This window comes from Thunnus albacares, chromosome 20 (assembly GCF_914725855.1).
Source record: "Thunnus albacares chromosome 20, fThuAlb1.1, whole genome shotgun sequence".
In the NCBI taxonomy this organism is placed as follows: Eukaryota; Metazoa; Chordata; class Actinopteri; order Scombriformes; family Scombridae; genus Thunnus; species Thunnus albacares.
The window spans coordinates 13,748,552-13,768,010 of NC_058125.1; the positions used below are offsets into that span (position 1 = coordinate 13,748,552).

Sequence of the window (19,459 nt, forward strand, 5' to 3'; positions counted from 1 at the left end):
AGAATTTCTCATTATTCTTCAAACCAAGGCCATAAAAATACCCATTCTGATTGGCTGGTTGGTGTCCTTTGAAACCCTATTGAGACAGCAGAGTCAACTGTTTAACCAGTGCCATGTGGTGTAAATCCTATTCAGAGGGTGAATGGTGTGAGAACAGAGGCTGTGGTTGCTAATTAATGGGAGTTTTTTTGGCCAGATCTCACAGTGAAACTATGATCTTGAGTTTGGAGAACCACAATATGTGTGTAGCAGCTGTCATAAACCATGGCCAATGAAGAACCTGTTAAACTTTCCTTTCAAAACAACACATTGTGTGCCATGGCAGTATAAAAATATGATAATTTTATGTTGAAGATCTGCCACAAAACTGATGTGCTTGTGCAGAATAGATACAGCAAAATATTGCACATCATAAATTACCTTAAATTAAATGAAACATGTGCTTTTCCTGTGCAAAAGAAACTACAGTCCTATGTGGAAAGCAGTTCAATGTATCAGGAAAAAAGCCAGCGGAAGTTGGCATCCACCAGTCAATCCCTGTTATGTATACAGTAAGTGGCCACCATCAAGTGGTCATTCACTTGATGGTGGGAACATTCTCACCACAGCTACACATGTAAATTGCCAGAGAAAAAATGTGTCATCTTTATTCCTGCATGAGTGAAATATCAAAGCCACAAGCCATTGCTTATAAAAGGGCAGAACTTTACTTAGCACCATGGTCTGAGCAGGCAGGCAAATCCCAGTAATCCTCAACACTAAAACTGTGCAGTGCTTGATTGTCAGTGACACACCCCCTCCTGTGCCTCTTCCTCCCACTAGGTGCAGTTGTTTTCAACTCCCTTCAGGAGAAATGACATCACTACAGGACACAGACAGTGTTTATAAAGGATTCTGCTTGTCAAGACTGAAAGCTCAGGCTACACCAGGCAGTTATATTTTCAAGTTAGGGAGTGAATCCAGCCTGGGAGTCATAAAGAACAGAGTCCAGAGAGTGTTATTTTATGGGCCCAGATGTGTTGAATAAATCATTTTTCCCAGACCTAATTAAACACTTACTGCCTAGCCCTGTTAAGCTATTAACATCTGCTCTACCAAATGAACTAGGAAGGGCTCCAACGCTAGATGGATTTAATGGCGACTGGCAGAATAAATATAGTGTTCCCTTTCATGTTGCTCTACTTTTATCTTCCATTTTCTCTCTTTTTCTGTGTTTATCTCCCACTTTCTGTCTTTGTAATTGTCTCCTGCTCTCTCTCTTAACATTTTTTATTTGATTTCATTGATGAACAAGTCCTTTTCTGCCTCTGCTATTATCAAACAGAATACAGATTATAAAACCTGTGCTGACAGCAATGATCATTACATTTTTGTTTCTCATAGATTCATATAAAAAAAGAGCTGGTTGACTTCAGTCATTTAATACAGGGCAATGCACACTCTCAAAAGACTGTTCTTCAGAGGTTTTTCAGGATGTAACCGTTTCACTGTGTGACTGTTTGCTAAACTCCTCCCCTGAATAGCAATTGGTCAACAAACATAAGCCCCTTTTACACAGCCTGTTCAAGGTGGGAATGCTGCGCCTTTTTTCTGCCTTGCTGTTTTGTATAAAAGGTACAGACATGGAATAGGGGGGCAGAGTTGCTCTGCCAATAAGTCAGCTACAGAGTTAGTCACAGAGCAGGATCAACATCTATGTAAAAGGGACAGCCGGCACGGTGGGACAGGGAGCTGACAGGGAGCTGATGCTGTTGGGTTACACGTCACACCTCTGAATCCAGAAAGCCAGCATGTAATATAAAAGCACACACGGGGGTGGTATTATGCCGGCTTTGTTTGGTTCACTGTAAAAAAGCAAAGGCGGCTTAATGACGGATCTTCTTTACGGCTATAATGTGGGATCTCTGCATGAAAGAGCCCACAACTAAGCACAACAGGTCTGTCAAGCTTTGGATTCCTCCACATACTGCAATGCTGTACATGGTGTGATGGAGGTTCATGTCTTTTTTGTTTTGTTTTTTGCCTTTCAAAAACCAAAATTGTAAGGAATGGATTACACTGCATGTTTATGTGCTCTAATGTAGGCTGCAAACATTAGCATGTCCAGCTATCCCCTGTGTAGCATATCTGTACTGTTTGGAAGCTAGTCCTGGCTGCTTCTTTATGAAGAGTAGTGTGATGTCAGCAGGTCTGTCAAAAAAGCCTTTTCTCTTGTAAAGTTACAAGTGAAACATGAAATATGACATATAGAGCATAAATCAAACTGCTATTTTACATCATACTTGCAATACTAGGACTAACTAACTCTTTACAAGACAAGAACAATGTTGTTTTCATGTCTTCCACATCTAGACTTTCAAAATGTGATCAAACCAAATGAATGGAATTCTGATAATGAAACAAGTCATTTTGCGGTGGTTGTGATGCTCAAAAAAATGTATCCACTGATTTACAGACGTCTCTTTCACAATGTAAGACTATGGGAAAAAGTCTTTTTGGGCCCAATAGCATCACATGTTGTAATTACACTGGGGACTCTTGTCCAATGTGAAAAGGGAAATACTATGGATTCACCTCCACAAACCTCAGTCAGTCCGCTCAGTCAATCACCTTGGCAAAAATAGGAGAAATTTTGAATGAGGCTGACTTAGTTCACGCTCTTTATCTAAATCTAAAAATTATTCTGTTTTGTTTGTCTTTACCTTGTCTTGCATTGATTTTAAAAGACTTAAAAAAAACTGAGTAAAATGTAGGGTCAAATGAGAGAAAGAGCGAGTCGATATGAGAAGAACATTTAAAAAAAAAAAAATAAATGAAAACTTTCTACCTTCTTGTGTAACTGAGTTCTGCACTGCAGTGTCTCTATTCCCTGTGGAGCCAAGCAAGTGGAAAGAGAATTTCACCTTCATGGATCAATAATATTATGTTATGTGATGGTATCTTGAGCCACCAGACTCTTTTGCTTTGTGCCTCAAACTGTACTACTTTTTATTTCCATAATACCATTATGAGATATTCCGTCGTTGCCATCTACTAATTGTACTGGCTCAGATGAGCATTAATAATCACTGAATGATAATTCTCCTTTATCCATCTTGTGCTTTGTTGGAAAAGACAAACCTTTCTTGTACTAGTGGTTTGTCATGATTAGTTCAGGCCTACTGATCTTGGCTGCCATTCCCAAAGCTCAATAGGATTTGGTGTAATCCCACAGAGCAGAGCAGAGCAGATGGACACACAGGTAAGATCACAGTGGTATAGGGGCTATAATTGGCCTGGCCCTCCGCCTGAAAACCCTTTTACTGGTAGTTATTCCAATCCTTTGATTATGTAATCAGATTTCAAATTAGAGTAACCATTACGATTGCCCAGATCAATTTGTAACAAAGAGGAACATTTAATTTACATTTCCTTTTACTCAGTGTACAGTAGATAAAGTTGTTATGTTAATTGCTGGATTGTGTATCAAATACAGTAACTGCAGTCAGGTACAGTAACGAAACTATAATCCCACAGAGCAGATGGAGAGACAGGTACTGTAGGTTCAAAGGGACACAGGGTCTGACTCTCTGCCTTCATCCATCATATCTGAGCTTTGCCATCAAATTACAAAATAAAGAAAGCAATTACTAGATGCACTGTAATATCATAGAGCAGATGGTCTTCTACTGGCTATCATTCTTCCAATCACATTTTTTATTGGCAAAAGATAAAGCCGTGGATGATAACAGTTGTGGCTGTGCTGTATTATTAGAGCTAGCCTCATTCTTGACTGCTGCAAAGCACTTTAGGCTGCATCATTTTGAGATTTTGAATGCTGGGAAATGGAGAACTTTTTGCCTATTTGCAGATGACACATCTTAGTTAAAGAAGAGAAATGGTACCCGTAGCATTGTGTTTCTACTTTAACATGGTCAGTATCCCTCTAAAGTCCCACTTGGCACCACTTTCTGCCCAATTTATGACAACTCCTGAGATCCAAAATGTAACATTCTTACCCCTAAAACTGTTTGGTTCCTTTAAAGAAAGGCCATTAACTGACCTGACATCTTTATTTATATTGCTATTATATTTTGCTCTCTGCTAGCAAACCTAACTTTTATAGGTTAGCAGGAGACACAAACATATCATGACTATTATTTTACAACCATATTTGAGCGAGTTGCATCATCCTTTACTTACAATTGGAATTGATTTAAGTCTCCTTTTCTTCTGGTAATCATAAACTCAGCTGCTGAGAATTTAGGGAGCTACATTTGGCATAATACTCATTTGGCTGATACTTCAACTTTTTGATGACCCATAGCCAAATGGATGTGGAAGTAAAGCCGGATGACTTGACTCAAAGCAAATTGGGTGAAGGATTACTTAGTTTTAGGACCTCTTCTTCCAATCTACCATAGGCTTACAGAATGGACATTAAGTAAATTAAATTAATCTTTACCATTATTGCCTTGTCTGGTAGCATATTTCTACTGCTTTGTTGATATATTTTCAATTTTAAGTGCCAATATGTAGTTTAGGGAAATAGAATGGCTCACAAAATAAATAACCCTTGTGCAGTTGCCTCTCTTTTCAAAACAAACAGTGAGCAGATCAGCAAGCTGAGAAAAATCTTTTTATAAAAAGGTGCGAAGAGCACCAGAGGATTACACACAAGTTTCCCACTGAGATTAACCCACACTGAAGATGGATATTCAAATTTTACAGAGTCTTTGCAGGAGTTCAGTTTCGCTCCTATAATCTACATATTCAAAGTGATAATTTTGAAAGTTGCTGGCTGTGATGCCAGTGTGCATTCTGTGTCCCCCCACTGTGCCTATAGACTGATTACATCTTCTGAATTATTTGTAGAAACAATACATTTGATATTTTTCTACTGTTCATGAATTTATTAGCCTTTTATCCATGATTGTCAACCAAGCGATTTAACTATAGATATAGTAGTTTTATATTAAAGCTAATACAATTTTGGGCTGTACAAGAGTGCTGTCTTCTCAGTATAGTGAGAAGTCCTGTATGGGTTTCTATATAGAGTTCTTTCTGTGTACAAAGACAAGCAGGTCAGGTGAATTAGAAATCCTAAATGTGAATAGTTGTCTGTCTATTTAAGGTACTTTTTACACTAGTATTTACATTCTCTGCTTCTGGATACACCTTCACTACATTTCAAAATGTAATATTTTTACTCCACTACACTTACTTCATTACTGGTTACTTTACATAGATTTTACATACAAAACATACTGCATGGTCCTCTTATAAAATATGATGAAACACATACATTCTGCATAATTTTTAGTACATTTAGAACTACTATTAGTATTTCTACCTCCACCATCCACCCTGCCTCTCTCTCACTCTGAGCTTGGATGGACTCCATTTATTTTTTCTTATGAGGTTTGAATATTCATTGTAGGATTACTGTTTTAACAGCTATTAAGATATCTGCAGTACCCCAGCTACATGTCCATATTCAGCAGAGAGAAATGTAAAGTAAGCTACCACTGAAGAGAAGTGACCAAGAAATTTCAGCAAGCCTGATAGGCGACTTCTCTCTGTAAGAATTTCAGCAGTGAAATAAGCATGCAGGAACAGTTAATCCCAAACCGAAACATCCGGCATAGCTGCATCTCAATCTCCCAAACTACTGAAAAACCGAGCTGCTGTAGTGCTCCAAAGAATAGTGATAATTGTGCTGTGTCCAAATCATTTACCACATCATCTTCTCATCTTTCCTCTCTCACTTTCACAATGAGTCTCCTGATCGTGCACCATACTGTGTGATGCACCCTTTTGCTTCTGCATGGTGCACCTGTGGCAACAATGGTATTTTATTTTATTATTTTTTTTTGCAATATAGTGAAGAAGAGGTGCGTTTATTGTGCTTTTCGTGTCACTTTAAAGAGCGGTGAAGGTCTGACTGTATATTTGATGCTCCTAACTTTTACTGACATGCGTGTGAGTGGATACTGACGAGTTAAAATTTGATAAGACAGCCTACAGTCACAGTGCCCCATATACTACTCTCTCCGCCATGGGGCGCAAAGAGGAGAGCAGAGCGGAACATAGCAAAGCAACCACCCGGTAATCCGTGCGCCTTTTGCCGTGGACATAATTAGATTACGATGGTGCACCGATCACCGTCTCCGCTGCAACTTGCTGCTCCTGCGGTAAATGCACGGCTACCTTAACACAAAAAAACCTCCCTTTCTGACTCCGCATCGCCTCTCTCTCTCTCTCTCTCTTTCTCTCTCTCTCTTTTCCTTCAGCTCATGTCTCTAGGTCTGTCTGTCTCCCCCTCCCTCCCTCTCTCTCTCTCCCTCTCTGGTTGAGAAAGCAAGGGGGAACACTAGAGGAGATATACTGTTACTCTGTCTCTCTCCTACAAAGCTCTAGTTACCCTGTAAGTCCCGCACTAGAGACTCAAACTAAAAGAAGACTAGAGGAGAGGAAGAATAGTATTTTTTTTTCAGTTGCATGAAGACAGTCATCTTTTTTGTGACTTGAATTCTTAAAGAAACTACTCATTTTTTTCCGCGGTTTGAAGGCGCAGACAGCGGTATTTCCCCCTCCCCCGCCCCCAAAAGTGGGGTCGGTGTTTGGTCAGGCGGGTGGATGAGTTGTGTGGATGTTATTTCCTGGATTTTCTCTTCGGGCTGTGTTTTACCGCGGCCCAGAGACGGCAACAGTGTGTGGAAAAGTAGATTTGTGTGTTAAACATATGGCTTCAACGGGGATAACACGGTAAGTCATGTTGTATTATTTAATGAAACAGCTCTAGAATATTTGGACTTATAATAAGCCTGGTTTAAGTTTGGTGATCTAAAGGCGCACATGCATTGGATTTCTTTTATCTGCTTCTGGTTGTGTTATTTCTTCACTATTTCTTGTTCATACTCCTCTGCGGGGTGTTTATTCTTTTTCGGTAGAAATGTGGGGCAGTTTGGATGTGTGCGGAAAGAAAACGCTGTCCCTCTGACTGAAATAGAAGAAAAGACAGATAGACTGTAGCTGCTAACACATGCTCTGAAAAACTCTACACGCTTTCTGCATTACAGTATTGACTACAGTACTGTGGTTGGAATACGACAAGTTGGAGCTTTCTTTAATGCATTTAGGGCAGAAAGGGAGAATTCGCTGTCCATGGTGCTGAAACAGGCTGAGGAGATTATTGGTGCTGGTTTAGTAAATTGACGTCGACTGGAATTAATTCAAGACAAGTCAGCACATTTATATGCAACATGCAGCTTTAATTTATTTCATAGATATTAGTTATCAGTGATCATGATAATAAAACGTGAATTTAAGTCATTTTTTTCTTGTAACCTGCACCATCCTGGCTGCAAGTGCATCCGTATCCCATACAGTTAATATAGAATTTTTGTGTGTGATGTTACATTTGATAAACTGTGCTAAGTTTATGCTCAGCCTCCTCCATTCCTACTGGTTTTACTGTAATAGGTTACATGAGTGGTCAATTTTTTTTCTCTTGTAATTGAGCAGCAATTTCATCCCCCCCCCCCCCCCCTCCCCCCAGGGCTGGCTTGCAATTGATCACCTCCACCTCAGCTGAAATACCAAGAGGATAGTATGTTTTCAACAAGTAGACAGTAGAGGAGTCGTGCACTGGTCCTGTTAAAAAGCAGGTTACCTCACAGCAGCCTGTGTCTCGGATTATAAAGGGAGAGAGAGAGAGTCATCCGATTACTTTAAATTACGGCAAGCTGTCGCCTCTTCAATACAGAGCGAGCTAGTGAGGGGAGAAAGTCAAAGGTGACAAGAGGTGGGCGGGGAGGGGAGGGGGGGGGGGGGGGGGGGGGGGTAGTTGGGTAGGTGATGTAAAGCAGGTGTAACAGGTAAAAGATGTTGCTTTTTTTGTTTTTGTTTTTTGTTGATTTGTAGAGGCTCCGACAGTATTGGTCACGCATCACCCATGCCAACTTTATCCTGATCTGGGTGTCAACACAGGAGCCCTTTATATAATTTGAGTCTTTGCTCAGTCATGTGTGAAAGTGGCTTGTATAAACAGGTACAGAGCTATTTAGTGCTAGGTGGCTGGTAATGACAAACACGTGACTGAATATTGTGTGTTATGGTGAAGCATAGAGAGTCTGCATTTGAGTGTCCAATACCCATTGGATTATGTGCCATTGCTTATTTGTGTGTGAGTATGTGTGTGTGTGTGTGTGTGTGTGTGTGTGTGTGTGTGTGTGTGTGTGTGTGTGTGTGTGTGTGTGTGTTTGAGCGCATGTATGTGTGTGTGTGTATGGAGAGGGGTCAGACAGACAGAATGTGTTTTGTGAACCTGGGAGCCGTCCACTCGTCACCATGTCAAATCCTGTTAGTCATGCTGGATGACAGAGGCACCAAGACTTCGATTTAAATACCTGCAGCTAAGTCCTTGCCTTTTCAAAGCGCGAGATTGTCTGTGAAGTGATGTTTTACTGTGGTAAAATATATATTTGTTTGTTCATTTAATTAATGAGTTAATGCATTATTTATCTTTAGTGAAAAAATAAAGTCACTGTGCTTCTTTACCTGATGTGGAAAAAATCTATATTTTATCAGAGCACACTGTCTTTGATGTTAGTTTACTAACTAACCTACTTGCTAGTGGCCTTTTCACTGATGGTACTCAGGTCTGGATAAAATCACCTAAAATCACCTAAAAAGCATTATTAAATTAGAAAAACGTAATTTTTACTTTATTTTGGCATCATGTCTTACAATTAGTCCTGCACAAAGGTTCCTTGGTACACAAACCCAAGTACTTCCATGACTATAGTAGGGATGTGCAGAGAGTCCAGTATTTGTGTTTGTAGCTATATTTGTTGAGGCAGTATAATTTATATTTGTAATTGTATTTTAGTAAAAGTGGAAATAAGTGTAAAAATACAGTTTTTGTTTTTATTACGCTTTTAATTTTAGGATATTAAAGTGTTAAAATAAGTATAAGTATAAATATCTTACGAAGGAGGTCCCCACACCAGGTCTCGACTGCACTGACTACTGAGCTAAAATTAAGTGCATTGCTAATACACAGACAGACCTCACAGAGACAGCACAGTGCCCTGCGCGCTGGTATTTAGCTTTTTTTTTTCTTCCCGAAAACAAATAATTTCTTAAAATATTTGTACAAAATAAATGTTCATAAAAACTCACTATTTGTGCTTTGCCAAATAACGTATTTGTATTCAGGCACACCCCTAGACTATATTCTACTAATTCTACTTAACTCTGATGCTGATGGGAAAAGTATCTTCTGAGTTTCTGAAAAACTTGTTGACACACTGTAATCTAACAACATCGACTAAACTCTGACACTCATGACAAATCAAATATCTTTTGAAAAACCCTTGAAAGTAAGATTGGGTCTAAATTCTGAGTATACAGAAGTTCTTACACATGTACACACCAGAGTGAGAACTTGGCATGAGGTATGAGCACCACAGAGAGTTGTTTTTGCAATAATAGTGCAGGATTATAATCTTACATTTGGCAATAATTGATACTCTTTATTTTATCCCAGTGGAAATAAAGAGAACCCTTAGCAGGGTTACCTCCTGTAATCTGAATCTCAGGATCCACTATTAAACCACGCTGCTTTAGTCACACTGTTCCTAAATGTTTTTCTGTTGTCTGTTATTTTGAAATGAATGTTGCATGTCTTAAATAAAAGTATCAGATAACATTTAAGGACAGAAAGTCATGCCTCCAAATTTGACAGTTTCTTCCTCTTTTTTCTGCAGTCTTTTCACAATATAATGCATACAGAAAATTACCACAAGAGCATCCCAAGCCATTAAATGCATTAAAATGTCAAAATTTTGAGTCTAGCTATTATAAAATCAATACAGAATCTGTCCTATAGTAACAAGATGTATTTCATAGATATGATTCAGTAAAAATGAAACAAATGGATCTCAGAAATATGGAAAGATTCAATGTTTGGCTATAAAGGTAGCTACCACTATCTGGAGAGTCAGCTACATGTGCAAACTAACAAGAAAGTAAACTAGCTCTAATCATTGCTAAATTAAGATGTCTTTGTTATTTAAACAGGATAATTTGATAGTACCTTGGTCCTCTGAAGGTACTGAAACTCTCTATACAATACAAAAAAGGAAAAAAGATGTTATTAGTTTACAAATATAGTACAAATATGGGCTAATAAATATGCCTGAATTTGCTTATTATTACTGTCGTGAGACTGGAGTGGTGTGGTTTCTTCACTGGGGCCAAACAGGGCCACAGACAGGGCTTACTGATGATCCTGGTTTCCAGGAGCTTGGCATGGCCGTGGAACCTTGCTCAGGTTTTGTTACAGTCACCACGCGCCCTACTGACACTAGTGAAAAACTGTGACCATATGTGACCACAAAATCATGATTTTTCATGGCAGTTGTATGTGAAATTCACACTGCAACCACAGTTGCAGTCAAAACTTTAAGGGAGTGTCTCAAAAACCCCAGATGGGTTCATCATAGAGACATTTTGACTTTGACTCATGACAGTGTATGCAGCTCTGTTTGGGTTCAGGTCCAAAATTTGGGTAATAATGGGAGGGTATGGCTGCATTGCCTCAAAATCTGATGCCACTTTATTGGATGACACAATTCTGACACAATTCTCTATTTGCCTATCTGGCGTGAAACAATAGAAAGCCTTACAAATCATCAGCATTTATTTAGTAAAGTTGACATAGTTGACATTTTATGTGACAAATTAAAATGCTTTAAGCAATGGTTGATTCACTTTTTATATCTGATTCACAGCTCTCCTCAGACTAGATGCTTATTACATGAATGCAGGCTCTATGTACTCCTTTCAAAATAAATCAGATAGGACTGTTTTATGAGACAATTGCTGTTACTGCATCATGATTTTTATCTTTCTTTGAACATAACAGCAATAACTGTTATAGAAACCAACATGATTGTTGCAGTTTGTTTTGGAGCGTCTTGTTTTATCCTAATTACCAATGCTCACACCTATTTTTAATAGCATCAACAGATCCAACTATACTCACTGAAACTGTATAAAAAACATTTACTTATGAAGTAAAACACATTTACTTTCTCACCACCGGTGATATCTGTACTTTCTGCATTTGGTTCCATCCTCCCAGTGGCCACACTACTTATTAGAAAGATGTCATAGTGAATTAGCCACACTCATGTGAGCAAGGCTAACTATTCTTGTTCCTGACAGATAGCAGGCTACAGCTGAGTTCTTCCATTTCTATCTAAGGATAAGAGTAGACAGTGTTATCCTCCTAGGTATTGGCGAATTCTTCGCTATATCAAGAGCATATGTTCTCCATCTCATCTTTATTCTTATTAATAGGGATTTTGCAAATGTGCTACCCCGCTCCTGTGCATTTACAATGGATTGGGACCCCTTTTTTTTCTTTTCATTTCTACAAACTACTGTTTTTCCTGTGTGCATTTCTGAATACACCCCTTGATTTCGAAAGCTTGTAATTTTCTACACTTTGTTCAACTCGTATCATAATTTTGAATGCTTCTTTCAGACGTTTCCAATCAGTGTTGTTATACCTGTGCTGGGAGGTATATATTTGACTTAATACTCACAACAAGTTGTCATGACACATCCTAATGAGTTAGTCATGCCTCTGTGAACAACTCTAGCTGCTTTGGAACTAAGGATATATTCTGTGGGTTTATTAACTGTGTTCCTGTCAGATGAAAGAACAAGCGGTGAAACTCAAATACATGATTTTTGAGGTCATATTAACCTAATTTCCACTCAAGTAAACATCATGACCTACCATTTGAAAGGAACTTACACAGACACAACTAACAATATGCCTATTATTTGTCTTTTTTCTTTGACATTATTAAACATCACAAACATGTTTTTTGTTCTCTATAGTGCTATTAGCCAATCATCCACCGCTGCATGAAACTAAAAGGTTTTATGATGTTGTGCTGGAAGAACAGTGTCCTCATCCTGTTTGATGTTTGAAGCAATCAAGATCACTTTGGAAAAAATCCAACCTGGTGGCCAACATGATAAAATGATGAGAGTTTTCTCTGTGATTGTCATTATCTTCATACCAAGACAGATAGAGGTTACTTACACCATCTGTGCATCTGAAAACACAAGTTTAGTTTATTTTCGTATATAGTCACCACAGGGTGCAGTTTTGAATGACTTTGACTTTCATGTTGCAACTTCAGTGCAGGAGTGTTGATCTTCATTGACATTTTGATGGCATTTGTTGGTTGTGGTGCCAGGTGCTGTTTTGAATGCTTCTGTGTGAGGGATTGAGTTTACATTCAACAATACAACCGAGTTAATTGTTCCTAACAAGATTATCTGCCTGCTGGCCAAAACACTGCCTGGAATCCGCATATCTGGCAACCCAGGCAGGAGAAAGAAAGAGGCAAATCAGCAAGAGCTGCCTAACTTATTTTCTTTGTGACCAAATTTTTATTCTGTTTATTACTTATGAAGGGCATTACTAATTTTATTGAATTATGCACAGTGAGCAACCACTTTATATAATTATAACAAGCAAAATAAGAACAAATAATGAAGAGAGTGGTTAGGTGAAAAATAAAGAAAGTCAACAAAGCAATTTACGTTGACTTTGTCATAAAAGGAAATAAGGACACATATTAAAAACGTGTCAATTTACCAGTCTACACCTCATCCTACTCCACATTTTCATTTCCTTAGACCTGTATAGTTTCTAAAACTGGGCTGAAAATTAGTTTTTGGTTGTTTGTGGTGGGTACCTCTACAAAGGCGGCTGTGGCTCAGGAAGTAGAGCAGGTCGTCCATTAACCGTAGGGTTGGTGGCTTAGTTCCCTGGCTCTCCCTGTCAATGTGTTGAAGTGTCCTTGAGCAAGACACTGATACCCAAGTTGCTTCCCCAGGTGTCCACTATGGCTTCCCAATGCTCCTAGTGTATAGGATGGGTCAAATGCAGAGGACAAATTTCATTTCAGTGTATGTAAATGCTTAAAATGACAAAAAAAGGCTAAAGGCTGAAGCACTGTTCTTCTAAAAGGAGGAGATTATTAATGTGCCTGAGTCCCAGGGTGAGATTAAATGATCTCAATTTTAATCCTGTGTGGTAAAAGTTCTGAGAACCCCTGCCCCAGTTTAATACCCTACAGTAAGTAGCTTTCTATCTGATCAGGGCTCCTAAACCTCTTCAGTCCTGGACCCAAATAAGAAAGAATTAGTCGAAGACACATTATAACATGGTACTACATTTGTCATGTGTAGCTTCACCATCTCCACTGTGGATGCTCACTCATAAATTGACATATTCAGGTAATGATACATAGCCAACAACAGTTGGTGCAATTGCGATTTTTCAAGTGTGGCTGGGAATGTAAAAGTGGGACATAACCAATGGGCAATGAGGCAATGAAGTAGCATGCTTTCACCAATGTTGCAGCCACCTAAGGCAGCTTTTTTTTCCACCTTTAAAAAAAAATCACCACAGCTACTGTGGTTATTTGGGGTCAGAAATGTGTCATCTTATTTGCCAACAGACCAAGTGAAAATTGTGTGCAACTTTCTGCTTAAATAATGTTATTCATTTCTGTGTATGAGCTGCATTGCAGGAACATTTTGTACATTTTTATTGTAACAGGAAGTGTTGACTGTCAGGTGAACGGCACTGTGGGGTGACAGGAATATAACAGTTCAATTACTGATATGTTCCAGTAAATAGTGAAACAAAACAAATGTCACACACACATACAGCCCACATACAGCACAAGACCCCTATCCAAGGAGTGTGACCAAGGAATAGACATAGTACCTGGTTACATTAAATCGTGAGTTCACCTTGATTATAAAATATTTTCTCTCTTACTTCTAGTGGTATCCAGTAATGTTGTTACTCTGGGTTGTATTTGCCCAGGTTTTGAAATATCCATATCTTAGATTTCTGCTGGCTGCAACCCCAGTACAATGGAAGTGAATGAAATTTCATTTTTGGTGCTCACATCATTCAAAAGTTACATTTAAAGCTGCAAATAATCATTCATTTATATATGAACAACTGGTCAAATGACTATGTGTAATGTGATAAGTGCCCCTCGTAGTGAAAAAAATATCATTAGGTTCCACAGTTGGGTGATAAGTTGACTGTTTTAGAATCTTTCAGCTCATTTTTTTGGTTTTTCAGCCTGCACCTTTACTGTTTTGGTCTTGGTCACTCCCACCACTGTCATCAACTTAGTTTCCAGATGCAGCAGGCAGCTCAGTGGTAAAGCTCTGATAAACCCGCTAAATACAAACTACCCAGCACCAAATAGCAGACAAAGCGACTAGCTGGTCAATATAGTGCAACGTTTAACAGCTAAAGATATTTTTGTCAGGAGTTAGTAAAGATCAAATCAGTGAAGACTGGACTTCCATTTGACAGGTCACCAGAAACACAACTCCAAATGAATGATAATGTTGCTACACATCTGTTGAATGTGTAAACAGACAATATTTTTCTAACATGTTAGCCCATCAACTTTACAAGGCCAGTACTCTATAAAGGTATGTCACACGTGTGGTTTTTAGCTTGTTGCAGAGTTCTGTCCCCAAGTGGCCCAAAATACTGATTAATGCAGCTTAAAAAAATCAACAACAACATCTCTTTCAAGTTCAGTGTCCCAATTCTTCTGGATAATCCACAGAACATGCTGTTAACAGTTGTCATAGAAACTGACTAATATTTTGGTGAATCGACCCCTTAAAGATAGCTGTAGGCATTAGTAATACTTTTCATTTTTCTTTTACACAGGTACAGTAGCCAGAAAATCATCACCCTCCAAGCTTAACTCTGTATTGTCCATTCCATGTTGTTTCAACTTTTCTGTTGAGTGATTACAAATACTACAAATGTCACAAATGTGACACATAATTAGGTTGAAAATGACTTTCTGTTTCTGTAGAGCATTTTTACAAGATACAGCATGTTGTACTATTAGGAAAAGATGTGTGTTTGTCTCAGCACATTGACATAAACTGTATATTAATGCTGACTCCCACAAAACTCAGTCTGTCAGTGCATTTAGAGATGATTGTGCCAGGAAGTCAGTGTGTCTGATTTAAGACCTGAAGATGCTCTGTGGCTGTAGTGTTATACACTCCAGAGTGGTCGGCACTTTTACATAAACGCACACAAACCCTCACACGTAACTGTCAGCAGAAAATTGCATTATAGGTGGCATAAATACAACAAAAATAAAGGGCTACTGTATGCGTGAGAGTCAGTGATTTTGTGCATTTGTGTGTGAGATAATTTATTGTCTTCTCTCTCTGTGCAGGAGACAGAGGATGCAATTGTCTGTAACAATGGAAGAGTATTTGTGTGAGTGTGTGTGGGTGTCTGTGTGTTAGTGGCCACATGCTAAGCCACAGAAGGTTGCCAGTGTTAAGTCTCGCCTCTGGCTCAGCATGTGTGGGGATGTATATGTATGTGAGAGCGGGAGAGAGAGAGAAAGAGGGAAGGAGATTACAGTGGCTATTGCCAACTTCAAAGTGTCTACTGGTGTTGTGCCAGGTCAGCATGTTTACACAGGAGAATTGGTGTTGGGACACACACACACACAGGCTTGTACGTGCACATGTGTAGACACACTTTATCTCCTGCTCTGGCTCCTGAACATACACACACATAACACGCACACCGCCCAGAGTGCCTTGGTCTTATCAGTGGTCCCAGTGAGTTAAGGGAGGCATTTAATCAGGGTCAACGGACAGCTCTTGGCATCAAACTGATTCCACCATCTCTCCCCCTCTCTCTAGCCCTCCCTGTCTGTCTTTCACTCACTCTCCCTTAACACTGAGCAGACAAGTTGGCTAAATATTGCTCAGCAACCAAATTTGCTTCTAGAAAAGTTAAAACTGGATCACTGGAAGCTTAAAATAGTTTCACACTCATAGACTTACTAACTTTCTCTGCTACTTTTGGGAAATATACATGTCTAGCCCAGCTCGGCAACATGGTGGACTTTCTTTCTTCTTTCTGTTTTTAAACATGCTGCTTTTACTCTTTGTGATAAACCAAGTGGTAGTTCAGTAACAGTTAACCATGGGGTCAAGTAGTGCTACCCCACTGTTATTAATCCACAAACAAGGTTTAGTGATTGTGGTCAGTTCAAAATCCATGAAATCCGTATTTATACACATGTAACGTAACACAAACAGAGCTGTTCATACTAAATAAACGATCTTTCTAGCTTATTTAATTTTCCCATCTTAAAACTATCAATGTTCATTTGGCTCATTTTTATTTTTTCATTTGATTGCCAAAAGTGGAAATGGAATTTCTCTGGGGTCTATAAAATTGGCTCTAATACAGTGGTAGGCAAATACAGTGGCAAGAAAAAGTATGTGAACCCTTTGGAATTACCTGTTTTTCTGCATTAATTGTTCATAAAATATGATCTGATCTTCATTTAAGTCACAAGTATAGACAAACACAATGTGTTTAAGCTAATAACACACAAAAATTATAATATTTTGTGTATTTATTGAGCACACCCATAAAACATTCATAGTGCTCGTGGAAAAAGTGAGTGAACTCTTGGATTTAATAACTGGTTGGACCTCCTTTGGCAGTAATAACCTAACCAAGCGCTTCCTGTAGCTGCAGATTATACCTGCACAACATTCAGGAGGAATTTTGGACCATTTGTCCTTACAGAACTGCTTCAGCTCAGCCATATTCCCAGGATGACTGGTGTAAATGGCTCTCTTGAGGTCATACCACAGCAACTCTATTGGGTTAAGGTCTGGGCTCTGACTAGGCCACTCCATCTTTGATTGAAGCCATTCAGTAGTACATTTACTTTGATGTTCAGGGTCATTGTCCTGCTGCATCACTCAACCATAAACTGTATATACGGTCTATGCACTCAACCTTTACTGAGCTTCAGCTGGCGGACAGCCACCCTGACATTATACTGTAAGATACCACGATAATGGCCAATAAGTCATTTATGGTCAGCGTACATATTAAGGATAATGACCTTGAAACCCTTTTTATTACTGTAACATGACTAGATACAAATAATTTCTCCACACTGCATGAGGCATCACCCCTGAATTATAACTTTCTGCATGCTGCAAGTCAGGTAAACGAGGTGAGAAAGTAGCAGCCATTTTCTCTGATTCTTTAAAATGTCTTCAGGTCTCATTGGAGAGTACCAGAGCTTTGAATGTCTTGCTGTTAATCTACAGTTTGACATGTCACTCCTGCTTCTGATAATATACTGACCACCAAATACAACTCTGAATTCAGTAGGGATTTTGCAAATCAGCTATCAAATATCTGTATTGACTATACCAAAGTAATTATTTCTGGTGATTTCAACATTCACATCAATAATTCCACGCTTGACCCAACATATTAAGGAGCCAACTCATCAGCATGGACACATACTTGACCGAACAGACACTAGAGTAAGTGCTGTCAATGATGTTACAATGTCGGACCAGTACTGTGTCTTCCTCAGTGTACTCTTAGCTGCTGATCGAGCTATCACCAGTAGACGTTTCATAAAACAGTACTTCTGTGAAACATCACTGCAGTCTTTTCAAACTCACTTTCTTAGTGCAAAGACCTCCCTGTTGCCTTTATCTGAGAGCAGCAGTTGTGATGACCTGGCCGATTACTTTAATTCTCTTCTGTTAGACGGTATCAATAATGCTGCACCATTAAGATCTAAAAAAATCTCTAGCATACGTAAAGGAGAGATACTGAGATCATAAAGCAGCTCAAAAGAGACTGCAAAAAAGCTGAGAGGAGGTGGAGAAAATCAAAACTGCCCGTTGACCAGGACAGTCAAAAACATTCAAAAACACCCTCAGGAACTATAATTAAGGCATGAAACAGGCCAGAAAAGAATTCTTCTCAACTCATATTGACACCCTCAAAAATGATCAAAAACACCTTTTCTCAACCATTGATAAACTCATCAGCCCCGCCCCTAATGTTTCTTCTGATGCTTCCTCAACTGCCAAATGCAATGAACTTGCATCTTTTTTTTATGAAAAAATTCTTAACATCAGGCGCAAGATCCTAATTACTAAGTTGCCCTGCTAACTATGAACTACCTCTACTACTGCATGCTAATGGTCTCAAGCTTTCCTCCACTGTAGACTCCAGAGATCTCACTGATGCTATAAATCGTCTTAAGTCCTGTACCAGCCCCCTTGATCCACTTCCAGCATCATTTTTTGAATCTGTCTTTAATTTTTTTATAGATGACATCCTGTCAATAGTAAATTGTTCTCTCCAGACTGGTATCTTTCCCCATTGCATGAAAACTACTGCTATTAGTCCTCTTTGAAAAAAAGAACAACCTGGATCCAAATGCACTTAGCAACTCGGCCGATCTCCAACCTCATCTTCCTGAGTAAGATCATAGGGAAGACTGTATATTAGCAACTAAAATGCTATTTTACAGATAAAAAATGTTAATGATAAATTCCAGTCTGGCTTCCACATGTTTCACAGCACAGAAACTGCTCTTTTAAAAGACGTTAATGACAAGAGGATCAACAGAAAACCTCTGTCCTAATACTCCTAGACCTAAGCTCTGCATTCGACACAGTGTCATGGGATTCTTCTGGAAAGGCTAAAAAACTTTGTGGATCTGTCTGGCACAGTTTTCCAGTGGTTTGAATTCTACCTGCATAATCGAGATTTCATTGTCACACTTGGGGACTTCCACTCCAACAGACACAAATTAGTGTGCAGGGTCCCGCAGGGCTCCATCCTGGGTCCTCTTCTATTCAGCCTATCCACTGATGACTTCAAACCCATGTACTCCCTAGTCAGCTGCTTGGAAGAAATCAACCGCTGTATCGCAACAAACTTCCTTCAGCTGAATAAAGAGAAAACTGAGATTTTGGGTGTAGGTGCTAAAACCCAGAGACAGCTGATCCAGATCACTAAAAACAAGTGACCAGATTAAAAACCTATGAGTAACCATGGATGGTGAACTCAGATTTATTGATCATATCAACAGCATCACCAAGGTTGCCTTTTTTAAAACTCAGAAACATTCCTAGAATCAGAGACTTTCATCCCCAATCTGACTCAGAGAAACTCATGCATGCATTTGTCATGAGCAGGCTGAATTACTGCAATTTTGTTTATGGGTCTTCCAAACAAAACCATCCACAGATTACAACTTATCCAGAACTCAAGTTCTAACCAGGACAAAAAGATCAGAAGATATAACTCCAGTCCTCCGGAACCTCCATTGGCTACCTGTTGTTTTCAGAATACAATTAAAAATCCTCCTTTTGGTTTACAAAGCACTTGCTGGTCTGGCTCCACAGTACATCTCAGACATGCTGTCAGTTTATAACCCCAGCTCTCTCCAATCACAAGGTGGAAATCTCCTCCATGTGCCTAGAGCACTTTCAAAGTCTGGTGAGATGGCATTAAGTATTTATGCAC

At 39.1% G+C, this 19,459-nt stretch overlaps 1 protein-coding gene across 1 annotated transcript in view; it reads left to right on the forward strand.

Annotated features, from left to right (window-relative positions):
* The first annotated feature begins 6,681 nt into the window (after positions 1 to 6,681).
* The window catches only part of LOC122971210 (protocadherin-15-like), a 201,369-nt gene continuing 188,591 nt past the window's right edge, over positions 6,682 to 19,459 (forward strand). Inside the window, exon 1 of the mRNA XM_044337759.1 lies at positions 6,682 to 6,747. The gene's annotated coding sequence lies outside the window, so the exon portion shown is untranslated. The remainder of the gene's footprint in view (positions 6,748 to 19,459) is intronic.